The following is a 15,201-nucleotide window of genomic DNA, read 5'->3' as shown; positions in this document are numbered from 1 at the left end:
AGGGCTTGGGTCAAGTCCTCCCGGACTGTCTGTTCCTTTCTGAGGGGTGTTTTCTATTTACCTATATTCTGAGTCAAGCTACTTGACCAAAAAGGTCTGACTGAGAAAGGCAGTTAGCTTTAGAGCAAAAGTTTTTCCATCTTCAGTTACCACCTTCAGAGAATTGACATTACAGTGCTGATGTAATCTGCTGGTTCCCTTTGAACAGTGTGCAATAAATTATGTCAACCCTATAGAAAGTCAAACAAGTACCAAAAAATAGAACAAGTATGCACGGTTCAGTACAGTATAATGTTATCTTTTCCCCATCTAAAAATTAATCAATGAAATAAAACATGAACTATAGTTGACTTGGTTTCAGGAAACACAATTGAGAATTCCATTATTGTTCTTGTCTCATCCTCAGTCATAGACAGGGATTTTGTCGGTCACCATGCTGTTTACTTTGTGGATTGTAGTGGAGAAGGAATGCAGACGGACTTGCTCAGAATTGGTAATGAACTGTGGTCCCGACTCTTCTTTCCACTTTTCAGGTACAACCAAATCTTTGTTGGTATAAGTCAGTGGATCAAATGAACAAGAATCATCCAACAGCAGCAGAAATGTCACTGGAGCTGCGATCTGGCTGATCACTGAATCAATTTTACCTGGGGTCGTTTTCTGAAACTTTCCTCTGGGTGTTCTGTCATCTTTGGCAGTCTTGCCACACTCCATATCAAACTGCCATCTTTCAAGGACCTCACCACTTCCAGTATTCGAGATGACCCCCCGCCTTTTTCTGCACTGAACACTTGTACAGTGGGGCCTTGACTTACGAGTTTAATTCCTTCCGTGACGGAGCTTGTAACTCAAATTACTCGTATGTCAAATCAAAAAGTGATCGAGTGAGACACGTGATGCTGGGCTGATGTTGTGGCGTTCACTGTGATGTTAGCTGCACCAACTAGCAGTGGGGTATCTGAAGCTGGCTCGTAACCCGAATTTTAGCTCGCAACTCAAAGCAAAAAATCGGCCGAGAGACGGCTAGTATCTTGAAAAACTCGTTAGTCAGAACACTCGTAAGTCAAGGCTCCACTGTATAACCAATCTCTACATTGTTTAGGTATTTCATGAGCTCAGGATCAGTAGTTACAAGCAAGGTGAGTCCATATTTCTGCACTCGAGTAAAGGTTTCAGATGGACATATGTCATGCTATTTTATATAAAACTAGAGGCCCGGTGCACAAAATTCGTGCAAGAGTAGGCCTTCCTTCTCCCAGCTGCTGGCACCAGCTTCCCTCTGGCACCCGGGACCCGGGACCTGGGCTTTTCTCACAGCCCCGGCTTTGTCCAGAAGGTCGCCTGGAAGGACATCTGGTCTAATTAGCATATTACACTTTTATTATTATAGATGCTGTTGATATTAAATAAGAAGAACTCACGCCAGGATACAAGGTGACTGATGCCTTGCTCAGGGAGAGCTGCCTCACCAGGCCACCCCCACAGACGTGGTGCATGCCCACCGTACACGGAGACCACGGAGCTCCACAGCCACCCACTGGTTCCAAAAATAACATGCAGCACACCATCACCTCATAAGAGAATTTTTTAAAATAAAAATGCTCACATAACTATAAAGGAAAAGATTCAGATACAAAGAATCCCCAACCCAATTTCTATAGAGACTGTATTCTGGCCATTAAACATGAAGCTACAGTATAATCTTAATTAAAGAGATTTAAGTAAATTGAGAAATATGCCTGCTATTTTCAACTTTCTTCCTAATAATACCAAATTTTTTAAATTTGGAAGAAGAAAAACTAAAATACTGTGTAGATGTACATGGTGAAAATCGTAACATAAATTATAGTAATTTATATAATAATACAAAATATTTCATAAAATTTTCTGGATAAAGACAATTCATACCAACACATTATGATGTATGCATCATGATATGTCAATTTTATGGTTCATTACTGAATATAAAAATTTCTTTAATATTCTTATTGACATTCCAGTTGCTATTCTCTTGGTAGAATAGTTTTTCCAAGTTGGAATTAATTAAAGTCAATGCAATAACTACAATGATCAAGAAAGTCTGCTTCATTTGGCATTAGTGGCAACAGAACACAAATTATGTAAAACTTTTAATTATGGAAGCATAACTAGTGACTCCATTAAAAGAAAGCCAAGAAAATAAATTTCATGAAATAAATATATAATAGTTTATTAATTACATGGTCATTATTATTTTACTCTCCCCAAAATTACTAGCCCATCAACATATCACTCAGATATATGCAATAATAATTAAATTTAGTTATCTTTGATATTTTGCCAACCATCACTGTACACTTATTTTCAATTTAGATAAACACAAGTTGCCAAAAGCAGATTTAGAAGAAGTAGAAAACCAAAATAGTACTATTTTTAGGGAAAAAACTCAAATTTGTAATTAAACACACTCCCCAAATCTCCAGAACCAGAAGGATTTACTGGCAGATTCTTCTTACCATTTTTATATAAAATTTTCCAAAAAATACAGAAAATGCTGGCCGACTTCCTAGCTCATTTTATAAGTCCAGAATCACTAAATGACAAAACCTGACAAAAACACTAGAATGAAAGACAAGTTCAGGTCAATTACCCTCATAAGTAAAGATGCAAAAAGCCCTAAATAAAATGTTATCAAATACTTTAAATCATATATACTTTATGATGTATAGTATATTTTGAAGTACATAGTGAGTATCAGCAATATATAAAAATGACAATCTATCAGAAACAAATTGGATTTATTCTAGGAAGCAGGGTTGGTTTAACCTTTGAAATGAATCACTACATTAATAGAATAAAAGTGAAAAGAAAACATGATCATGTCAATCCTATATAATAAAAGGGTAATAATACAAATTGACCCTAACGGCAGAACCACCAGAACAATCAGTCGCTATGATGCACACTGACCACCAGGGGGAAGACGCTCAACACAGGAGCTGCCCCCTGATGGTCAGTGCACTCCCACAGGGGAGCTCTGCTCAGCCACAAGCCAGGCTGATGGCTACGAGCGCAGCAAAGGTGGAGGGAGCCTCTCCTGCCTCCTTGGCAGCGCTAAGGATGTCCAACTGTGGCTCAGGCCCACTCCCTGCGAGGAGTGAGCCTAAGCCATCAGTCGGACATCCCCCAAGGGCTCCTGGGCTGTCAGAGGGATGTCTGACTGCCAGCTTAGGCCCACGGGGGATGTGTAAAAGACATTTAATAGAGTTCATTGCCAATTCATGATAAAAGTTAACTCTTAGCAAATTAGAAATGAAAAGGTAACTCAGTCACTATCAGTGCCTTATCCATATTCCAGCTGTGACTCTCTCCAGGCTTTTTTCTACACTGGGGGGAGAGCAGGTCACAAATACTGGGGAGTTGATGTTTAAGACCTAGCCTTCAGCCCCTGGTGGAGGAGCAATGGGAGGATAAATACTCCAGATTCCTCACCCTCTGGCCAGGGTAACTGAGGTGCTCTATACAGCCTTCAAATGTCCCCAGGGCACTTAGCTCCAGTTGCCCACGTGCTAAATGGATGATCTCTCTGTGTAGTTCTCTCTTCTCCAAGATTTTGCTTCATCACCAGCCAGCCTGTCCTCCCCAGACTCTCACTCTTTCTGTTCCACTCCAGTGCCCTCCTGTGCTGTGGCCAGAAATCTCTCCATTGGCAGTGAGCTGGGGTGGTCATGGGACGCAGCACATCACACACCTGTGTGAAAATTATAAATAAAGACCTCACAAATGAAACAAGCAAATCTTCTGCCTGGAGGCTATAGGTGCGGAGAAGCTGTAGGAAGGCTAACTAGAATTTGGGCATCTTGTCTGATTGGTTAAGAGTACACCATTTGGCTTTCTCTGGTTGGTTTTGAGTTGGAGGTGGGGACAAAAATCAGAGAAGCTGTCATTTATTACCCAAGTCTTGGCTATTTGGGGCTGATTATTACAGGGGTTATTGTTTGGCTTCCTGGACAGGTTGCTAGAGATGGAGGTCTCACTTCCTAGGGACTGGTTACTGCAGATGGTAGGTTGGCCTCCTGTGCTGGTGGCTGCAGGTTGTGGGTCAGAGTTTGATTTTTATGTGTAGTTTGACCAGGGTTTGTGTATTCAATCTCTCACTCCCAGTGCTGCCTCTTGGGGAAGGTCTGAAAACTGTCATTTCAAATGTTTTGCTCAGTGTGTTAGGTTTTGGTTTTGTTTGTTTTGGTGGGAATGTAAACTCCAGCCCTGCTACTCTCTCTTGCCTGACTGCAGAAGTCTCAACCTCCCAGAGTGAGTTTGGGGTTAGCCATCACCCTATAATCTGCCTGCTTGCTTTGCCTCCATCTTCTCCCATTTCCTCAGCCCCTAGACTTTGACCTTGATATTCCCCTTTGCTCTTCTTTGTCACTGATGCGTGGCAGCTGGACACTCATCCTGACCCTGAAATCTCTGCTTGGATCCTGAAATAAACAGAAAAGAGCTCCTGCAAACAGGAGGCAGCACCCGTTTAACCAGCCACCCCTGGTGCTTCCCACCGCTCTGCTCTGGCTTTGCTGAATCCTGGCCTCTGCTTTTTCCTGGGACCACAGCAGGGTCCCCAAAGCTTTGCTTGGACTCACCTGGTCTTCTGTCTAGGCCAGATTCTGTGCCAAAGATGCTCAAGGTAAAAATTTAACAAACAGACTGATCAATGATGTTTCTCTCCCACCGATGTTTCTATCTCTTTCTCTCCTACTCCCTTCCTCTCTCTCTAAATAAATAAAAACATATATTTAAAAAATTTAACAAACAGAAACCTCAATTAAAATGAAGTCAGGAGGCCAGGAAGGGGAGCTCTCACCCCCTATGTCATTTGTGAGGCCCAACAGGAAGAACTCTGTAATAGCTCTCTGACTTCCTCTTTGCTATGAAAAGAGCTGCCTCTCCTTTGTTTCTGGGGATTGCATGTGGTTTACCTTTAGACTGCATATCCAAAACAACCCAGTCTTCCTGGAGAAATATCTGGCTGTCTCTTTGTTAAAGGTCAGCACCCCCAACCCTTTGTCATACATCCCTGCCATAGTCTATATTTCAGACAGTCCAGAAGGCCTTGCTTTCAGACACACTCCCTTTAAAACCATTTAATTGACTAGAATCTCTGAAACACTCCAAAACATTACTTGGAGAATCCTTGCCTTTTTATTTATTTATTAGAGGCCCGGTGCACAAATTAGTGCACCAGTGAGGTCCCTCAGCCTGGCCTGCGGGATAGGGCCAAAATTGGCTCTCCGACACCCCCCGAGGGGTCCCGGATTGCGAGAGGGCGCAGGCCAGGCCAAGGGACCCCACCGGTGCATGATCGGGGCCGGGGAGGGATGCAGGAGGTTGGCCAGCCAGAGAGGGACCACGGGAGGGCTCCAGGGCATGTCCGGCCCATCTTGCTCAGACCTGATCAGCCAGACCCCAGCAGCAAGCTAGCCTACTGGTCAGAGCATCTGCCCCCTGGTGGTCAGTGCACGTCATAGCGACTGGTCGACCAGTCAACTGTCTGCCCTCTGGTGGTCAGTGCATGTCGTAGCGAGCGGTTGAGTGGCCTTAGCATATCATTAGCATATTATGCTTTGATTGAATGGCTGACCGGATGACTGGACACTTAGCATATTAGGCTTTTATTATATAGGGTTTTACATTCACCAATATAATAGATGGTAATTTTAGCTGCATATGAAGCTCTTCATCTTGTACATTTTCTCTTTCTGTGTTTGTTCAGCATACTCTGCCTGTGGCAAGTTGTTTTAAGGAAATTCTCTTCAGAACCTAGAAAAGTTTCTCTTTCCCTGGTATACAATAATATGTTACATTTAGTCATTAGATTTGAAAAGTGTTTTTAGCTTTTAGATAAAGATATAGGTGTGCGTGTATAGACATTTGTGTGTATGCACTCACAAATACAGAGATAGAAGTCCACAATTCATTGAATGTTTACTGATTGGACACACCTGTGTAGCCAACACCAGATCAAGAAACCAAACACTGAAATTACATTGTATTTATATTTTATTTGGCTGTATCTGCTATGAAACTGACGGTAAGTTCCATGACTTCATCTCTATTGTTCGCTCCTGTGTCTTCAGGGTTATATCAGAGTGTCTGAGACGCACGAGGGGACTAATTTGTTGAAGTGTGTTGACTGATATTGAGGAGAAGGAGCTGTGCTCTTACTGGCAATAAATTGAACCACATCTGTAAAAAATGAAATTCCTTTTCCTTGGCTGTTACTAATACAGCATTTCTCCCATGCACAACAGAGCTCACTAAAATTACTGTTATTAAAAGTAAATTTAAATAATTACAAAAACAAGACAAACTCTTTTTCTATTATACCTGCAAACAAAGCTGCCCTGGCCCCTCGCAATCTTGCAAATGATAGCAATTAAAATAGCTCATTGTAAGGATGGTGTGAAAAGCTGTGTGTGTTTCTGAAGGCAGATGTGTTTGGGGAAGAAATGCACTAAACTTGGCAAAATCCATATGGTCTGGCAAGCCAAGTGACAATAAGGATCTCATTCTGCTCCTCTTGGATGAGAAGGTGAATCATACTGTTCAAGGCCAGAGTTTGAGCCCAAGTTCTGCAAGCTGAGTCCAAAGTTTTATCTATGGTGAATATGGCCATCTTTACCACGCTCATCATCTTGTATTTATCTTTGAAAGACATGAAGGTGGAGAAGCCTGTGGCCTAGGTTTGCTCATCTGCAAACTTGAATCACTGTGTTGGGTGTATATTATCTCAAGCGCTGGACACTCGCCAAGATAATCAGAGGATGGTCCAAAGGCCCTGGGCAGAGGAGAACAGACAGGGAGAACTCACCCAGCCTTCCCACCACCATGTTGTTGCTGGTGCAGCTGCTGTGTTTTTTCCCTTTCATGAAGGCTGTCTTTGTTCATGCTCTTGGGAGGAAGAACTCAGAACCTAGTTTACCTTGTGAAGGAAGTGTGGAAAGCCTGGTATAGGTGATAAAAGCAACACCCCTTAATAGCTGAAGAGATGTGGTGGAGGGCTCCACTGGGCCACCCCACTAGATACGGGGATGGGCAGAGGTGGGGCTGAGTGGGTGGAAGAAAGTGCATTGTGGGACGAGCAGGAGTTGCACTATGTGTGAATTGTTCCAATCCTTCGAGCTTCCTGCCTGGGCATTGAAATCTTTGGCTCATTGTGAAATTTGGATCTGGGACAATTTGCTCTAAAGGGGGTTTGGCATACATAAGTCATTATTATTAATAAACACTTGGTGAATGCCAACCATATGCCTGATGCTGAAATAAAACTCCCGCCCCCTTTTTCTTTTTCTTGTAGGTTAAGTTACCAAGTAAAAGAGAATGCACGTTGGCTGCTTATTATCCCACCAGAGGCAACTGTATAGTCCTCCTGGCCCCACATTTTCCCAGGGGTCTTTTCTATTTCAAGAAAACATTTCGGAACATCATAACTGGTGACTTTGCACTCCATATCCCTTTCATTATCGAAAAAATAGATTTCTGAGAGGAATGCAAGTGTCTTCTGACACAGCCTTCAGTCCAACCTGCTCTTACAGGGTGACTCATTTCACACTGGCTGGGTTTAAAGCTGTGTGGCATCGAGTGGGGCTGCTTCTAAATGACTGATCTTGAATTACACAGCTGAAGCTTTAAAAATATACAGTAGGTTGAGCTATGTTTATTTCCCGGCAGTGACCTGTGTTTAGGAGAATTGGCACCAAAACAGGATAGTTCCCTCTGAAAGAAGATTGGTTGGAGAGAGAATCAAAGGAGCACCTCAAGCAAGAGGAGGAGAAGCAACCACTCTGTGTCTTTATGATGATTTTCATCTCAGAACCTATAAGCACTTTATAGACATGTTCAAAGAAGATATCACTGACAATTTACAAAATAAAGAGACCTGCCCTAACCGGTTTGGCTCAGTGAATAGAGCGTCGGTCTGCAGACTGAAGGGTCCCAGGTTCAATTCCGGTCAAGGGCATGTACCTTGGTTGCGGGCACATCCCCAGTAGGGGGTGTGCAGGAGGCAGCTGATCGATGTTTCTCTCTCATGGATGTTTCTAACTCTCTATCTCTCTCCCTTCTTCTCTGTAAAAAAATCAATAAAATATATTTAAAAAAATAAAGAGACCTGAGGAAAGCAGAAATTTAAACAAAGAAAAGCTCACATAGCGCTTTCGTAGAGAGTTTGGGGACACTGGCCACACGATACCCCAATTTCTCTTACTGCCTCTCTCATGCCAGGTTCTTTTCTAACCATAGGCTGCATAAATTGCCCTTATTGATATAATTTGCAGAGTCATGCTCAGAGCTCCCATACCCTCCAAATCCCTTCCTGGCTAGCCCATCAAGGTGCTTGAAAGTTTCCCACTGAAGAATCATTTATTTATTCATTCTTTTGTTCAGCAACGTCTTATCATGTGTCGATTATATATTAAAGCAGAATGACCTAGGCTTGGTGTGAGTTGCTGGTATTCCCCATCTCCCAAGATCATGGCTAACAACACTAATAGATCATTCTGCTGTTTCTTGAAGAACCAAGATCATCCCATCAATTTGTTTATATCACTCTCCTACTTAAAATTCTTCAGTGGCTTCTCTCTTTGTAAGATGAGGGTCAAAGTCTTCAAAATGGCTCCCCAAACCTTATGGCATCTGACCCTGCTTCCTCTCCAGTCTCCCCTTAGACCAACCTCATCTTTGCTCTCTACACCCTGGCTACATTATTTTTCTCCCAGCTCTCCTAAAGTTCCATATTCCTTTGGCTTTGAACTTGATGTCCCTATGACTAGAATAGCCCCTGATTGTTCCAACACACCCTCTTTACCTAGTTAACTCCTATTTATTCTTGAAATATCAGCTCAGATGTCACTTCCTCAGGAACCTTCCCTAAATCAATTCTGTGCCTTGTCTTACTCCTCACCTTCGTGGGACATGGTCCTATTCTTTCCAGCCCTGATTATGGTTTCCAATTAGAGTCATCTGTGCTATTAACATGTCTCCTCCGACAACTTGCATATCCTGTTGTCTCGTCACATTATCCTGGAGTACAATTTGACTCCTGATTCTTAGTAGATTCTCCACTAAAATTTATTGAATAAATGAGCATGAGCAACACGGGAAATAAAATCTGTTCTTTACTGTTTTCTAGGCTGAGCATTTAGATAAAAGGTGAAATATAGTAGTAGAAGGAGTATAAACTTTGGAGTCAAACAGGGAAAGGGACAATGCCAATTCTTCACTTAGCTATCATTAATAGAATGCATGCCCTTTCCAAGAACTAAGCTAGATATTTTATATACACTCTCTCATTTAACCCTCACAACAGTATAGCTGGATATTATTGTCTTTATGTTATAGATAAGCAAATTGAGAGATTAAGAGATCACATCACTAACTGTCCCAGAGACAGGAGTCAAATTCACGTCTATCTAGTGACAACACCTTGAACACTACCTGTATTGTTTAATGTCTGCCAGCTTTGGTTTTCTCATTTTGCAATGAGGTAATCACTTTGTAAGTAACTGTCTACCATGAGAGCTTGTGTCTCATAACCTTCTCGTCCTATTAAGTCTCTTTACTCAACACTTGCCACTATCAGATAAATCCCTGTGCTCAGTTGACCGCTAGTGGCAAAATCTTCCCGGGGTACATTCCTAGGGTGGGGTTGTAAATTTGTCCAAGTCACAATTTTCCCATTAGTTTCAGTTCACCTTTACTATACTACAAAGCACCCCAAAATGAGGTGGTTTAAAACAACAGCTATTCACTATTTCTCACAATTCTGTGGGTTGACTGAGTGGCTTCTCAGCTGTGTCACCTGGATTCATTCATGTGTCTCTGTTCAGCTGGAGGGTTAGATGAGCTGGGAGGTTCAAGGTGACCTCGCTCACGTGCCTGGCAGGCAGTGCTGCCTGTAGGCTGAGGCGCCTTAGCTGTCATCCTCAGGGGGCTCTCAGGCTTCCGCACATGACCCTCCCAGGGCATGCCAAGAGGGGAGATGGACGTGCAGGGCTTCTGGATGCCCAGTCCTGCGAGCCTCATAGCATCACTTCTGCCACATTCTGTTGAGCAGGACCAATGACCAGGCAGCCCAAATGTGAGAGAAGTGGGAAAAGAAATATCTCTTCTTAAAGAGAGAAGGGATAAAGCTCATTGCAGAGGAGAATGGGAGAAATTAGTGTGAACATCTTTGACAAAAAAAAAAAAATAGCACAGCATATGATGGAATATGACACAGTGACTAAAAATATTCACAAACATTTGCCATCAATACAAGAAAAGCCTTATGAAAAATAGGAGAACAATAATATGTCCTATCATCACAGCAAAGTTTAGAAGCAAACAAACCATGCATAGACTGAAGTGCAAAAGAAAAGAAAAAAAAACCACATGGGGAAATGAAGGAGCAAGAGGTTGGTGTGTGACCTTCAAGTCCCTCCAGGAGTTAAAGCACCAGGAGGCTGTCCAGAGCAGAGCTGGCTTGACACCTCCTCTTGGGGACTGCCTTGGGGTCCCTTTCATCCTCTTCCTTGTGGAGTCTGTCCAGGTTCTGGGGGCCGGGGGGGGGGGGAGAGGGGGCGGGGGACTGCTAGCTTCACCTTTCCTTAATCCCCTGCCTCCTCTGGATCCTCCCTCATCTTTCCAGCCCATGTTGTGCAGCGTGACCTGAGAGGTCACAGGCCGCAGGATGGCGAGGGCTCCTGCCCAGCCAGGAGGACTCCCAAGTGCAGATGGCAGAGTCGCCTGCCCCAGGCTGTGAGGAGAGCAGCTGGAGGCGGAGAACCCTTGGTGTCCTGGAACCAGGACTGGAGGGAGTGAGCCTGGAGCAGAGAGGAGCGGCTCCCCCTCAGCTGGGAGGGGCTTCTTCCTTGGAAGGAAACCCAGCTCTCAGTTTAATAAAAGGGCACCAATGCCTCTAGGCTCTCTGGGGCACTTGTTCTTTAATGCAATGAAGGCCTTCTTTAAGGCCTCTGCACAAAGTTTATCCTTTTTTTTTTGTAAAATCTTAGGCTTTAGAGCTTAAAAGAACGCTAGCCTCACTGTGTTCTAACAGTGCCCCACCCAAGGACCTAGGACCCCAGGCGGCTCTGTGTTTAACCAGAAGTTTTGTTGAATGTAATACTTAAAAAAAAAAAGAAGGCTTTTATCTTAGTTTTAATAAGTTGTAAATTTGATATTCTTTTTTTTATATAAATCTAATTGCTTTAATGAAATAAATGTCTCAGTTTCTGGTAAATAATGACTTTTCAGGGAAAATAAAGACATAGCTCTTTGAATCTTCACATGTCCCTAAGCTTGAGTATCTGGGGCTAAGAAATAGAAGCATAGCAGAATCGCTCTTTTTTTTCTTTCTTTCCTTCTTTTAAATATATTTTTATTGATTTTAGAGAGTGGAAGGGAGGGGGATAGAGATAGAAACATTGATCCCTATACTGGGGATCGAGCCTGCAACCCAGGCATGTGACCTGACCAGGAATCAAACTGTGACCTCCTGGTTCATGGACCAACACTCAACCATTGAGCAACACCAGCTGGGCTCAACTAATTTTACAGATGAGAGACCAAGGCCCCAAGGTTGAGTGACCGTCTTGAGTCACGGAGTGGCCTGGCGACTCCGGCTTGCCAGCTCCTGGTGCTGGCCCTGCCTGGACATCCCCCTCACAGACATTAGTGCTGGAGGTCCCACAGCCTCAGACTGGAGTTTGGTTGGAGAGAAAGGAGACGAGTGGTAATATCTTCCAGATGTCAAGAAGATGACGTTACTTCTGCAATTTAATTGCTTGTAATAATGAAGGGGTTGAAAGAAGCAGGGAGTAATTAAAGATTCTGAGTAAAGCAGAAGTTCAGGTTTAGCAAGTTAATGATATTGGCAAGTGCAAAGGACAGGGAACTCCAAAGCCACAACTACCTACTCTTTTTGAGAAGAATGTGGCTATGGTGATTGTATTTTATAAACCCAAAATATGGCCTGACAAAGGAATCAAAAACATGCTTTAAAAGAAACACCACTTTTGACTTAGGAATTTATTTTTTATAAGCCTTAACAAAGGAATAAAAATAAATCTATATACTTATACATTCAAAATGGTCTTTGGAAAAGTATAAAAGCACCTATAATTGGGACTTTCCCAGAAAATCTGACTTATAAATATGCCTCAAGAGAGAAAAATGATTTCTTTGCTGTATTGTATACATGAGTTTGTGGTTTTAGAAGTTTTCATTTTGCTACATGCTCACTTCCTCCATCAAATCACTGAACTCCTGTGGGTCCATTCCCATGTCCATAAAAGGATCAAATTATAAAAATTACTATGAACCTCTAAAGTTTTAAAATTCTATCAATCTATACCTGCCCCTCACATTTATTTTTTAAGGTGCCTTTCATATTGTATCTAACAAATTACTTTCGTGGTTGGTAGAAGAAAAGCTAGAGGGACAGGCATGTGCACTCCATGTGCTATGGCCCCTGAGAGCGTGAGCTGGTAGAAGCAGGGCCTTCGTCTCTCCTGCTCAAGGCTGGATGCTCAGTGGCCAGACAGGGGATGGCGAGTGGCATGCCCTCAGTGGTTATTGGATGAATGATTGAGTCCATATTTGCTGTTACCATGTATGTTAATTCAGAATATGGCTGCCCCCTCTCTTGGAAGAGCGTAAATATGATTTTATTTAAATACTTTGTAAGATTTTCAAAGTAGAACAAAGTGATCCCTCGTATAAGCTCACAATTGATATACAAACTAACATAAATTGATATTCATTTCAATATAAGGTGATGGAAGAAAATTGCAAAGAAAATATGGAATTTATTTTGTGAAATCTTGGTATGTAGCTAACTGAAATATTTTTAACAGCTTTATTGATATATAATTCACACACCATAAAGTTCACCCAATTAAAGTGCACAACTCAATGGTTTTTAATGCATTTACAGAGTTGCTCAATCATCACAATAATTTTAGAACATTTTTATCACCCTAACAAGAGACTTTTTATCCATTAACGGTCACTTCTCAGCCACTCTCACCTCGTCTGCCCATTCTCCAGTTCTAGGCAACCACTAATCTACTTTCTTTCTCTATAAATGTGCCTATTCTGGACATCCTATATAATAAAAGCCTAATATGCAAATTGTCCCCTCCATAGGGAGTTCGACCAGGGGGCGGGACCAGCCAGCCAACTGCGGGAAGGGAGGCTCCGGCCAGCAGTCGCTAGGGATCCTATCCGTGCAAGAACTTTGTGCACTGGGCCTCTAGTTTTATATAAAGTAGAAAAAAGTTCTTGTAGCATAACCCCAACTATGACATATTCAATGTATCCTATGAATATGCATATGCATGTTCACATATATATCTCCAAACTGAAGAAGGCACACCTAAATACTAAAGTTGATTGTCGTCAATCATTCAAACTTATCATTATTTTCCTACTTTCTGCACTGATAATGAGTTAGTTATCAAAACATGTTTTTGTTTTTAGTTTATAGAACATTTAGATCATGTCGATGATGCTATGAAGTGATTATAAAGGGTACATATGACCTCCCTTTTTGAAGAGATGAAGTATTAGAGTTAAGTTGAAAATTTCTACTTAATAAATAACATTTCTTTTTTCAAGTTTAACGGCTTTGCCTTTGCCATCCACGGTTTTTTAATCCTTTATTATACATTTTTTCAACTTATATATGATACAGTTTGTAAGAAGCTTTAAAATCCTTTCTTGAATGAAGCCCACTTTACACACATAGATAAATAATATAAAAGATTGATGACTGTAACACAGATGCGTTAGCTAGAGGTGGATAGAGGGGAACATCATTAGGAAAATCATATGGAACCTGTGGTTACATATATCAGTTTGCCGGTTCAGATTTGCTGACAAGGAGAAACGTTGACTCTTTTGGTTTCTCTACTTTCTTCTCTTGTTCCCGCGAGGAGTCCCTTACAGGGTAAGAAACATTTCAAACTGAGGAACTAGACCAGTGATGGCGAACCTATGACACGCGTGTCAGAGGTGACACGCGAACTCATTTTTTTGGTTGATTTTTCTTTGTTAAATGGCATTTAAATATATAAAATAAATATCAAAAATATAAGTCTTGTTTTACTATGGTTGCAAATATCAAAAAATTTCTATATGTGACATGGCACCAGAGTTAAGTTAGGGTTTTTCAAAATGCTGACATGCCGAGCTCAAAAGGTTCGCCATCACTGAACTAGACAAACGATATCAGCACTATGCATGGCGTTTATTCAAAATGTGAGGTGTACTGAGTCACAGGCTCAAGAGTAAGCATCTGGGAGTTTATCTTGAACGGCTCCTCCAGGTGCGTCTCGTGTACACAGAAGTTCAGAAATGCAGGATGAAAGCAGAGGTGAGAGACACGGGCACTGAGACGGAGAGGCACATGGCCACAGCCCACCTGCCCCACAGGACCCTCCTTCTTTAGAGAAGGCACAGGAGGACCAAGCAGCTGCAACTTGGCAATCTGGAGTTTCTAGACCGCTGTCAGGAAAAGCTGCCAGTCCCTCAGCCAGGACCCCGCCCTACAATCCTGCCTTCCCTCCTCTCCCCACCACAAGCTCAGACCCCAAAGATTTGGGGGGCCCCAGGGACTGAGATTTTATCAACGTGGATAAACATAAACATGTGTAAAAACCTAGTGGCCTCACCATGAGACCGCAAACCTACTTTATCCTGCTTTTCCGACACGTGGCTGTGCTGAGGCCAGATTCGCTTTTCACTCCAGGTTTACTTTTCCAGGACGGCCTCCCTGTGTACCAGCCCGGCTCCAGCCTGGGTCACTCTGGGGCCTTTCTGCACACCGATGAGGTCTCACCAGGAACACAGCTTCAAGGACTTACCTTGTCTCAGGCTTGGTCTTGGAGAGAAACATTTTATTCGCAGGTGCAAATGCAGAAAACAGGTAAACATTAGTTGCCTGCTCAAGGGAAAAATGGGGACATGGACATTCCTTAAAATATGGTTTGTAGTTCAGTGTAAGTTTCTTGTAATATTATGGTTAATGGAAAAAATAACTTGAACTGGAATCGATAATTTGGTAACTTCTATCCTGCTTTTAAGTTTAGTGCATCCAGAAAAAGACAGTTGGCTTCTTTATCAACAGCAAGTAATCTAAAAGCAATCTTAGATTTCCGAATTGGTGAAGCGAGGTGTGTGTGTGTG

At 42.4% G+C, this 15,201-nt stretch overlaps 1 pseudogene; it reads right to left on the bottom strand.

The window, feature by feature from the left end:
* Positions 1–402: 402 nt before the first annotated feature.
* The window catches only part of LOC102438506, a 142,151-nt pseudogene continuing 127,352 nt past the window's right edge, over positions 403–15,201 (bottom strand).

Source organism: Myotis lucifugus, unplaced genomic scaffold (genome assembly GCF_000147115.1).
Source record: "Myotis lucifugus unplaced genomic scaffold, Myoluc2.0 scaffold_58, whole genome shotgun sequence".
Lineage (NCBI taxonomy): Eukaryota > Metazoa > Chordata > Mammalia > Chiroptera > Vespertilionidae > Myotis > Myotis lucifugus.
This window is presented reverse-complemented; position numbering and strand designations above follow the sequence as displayed.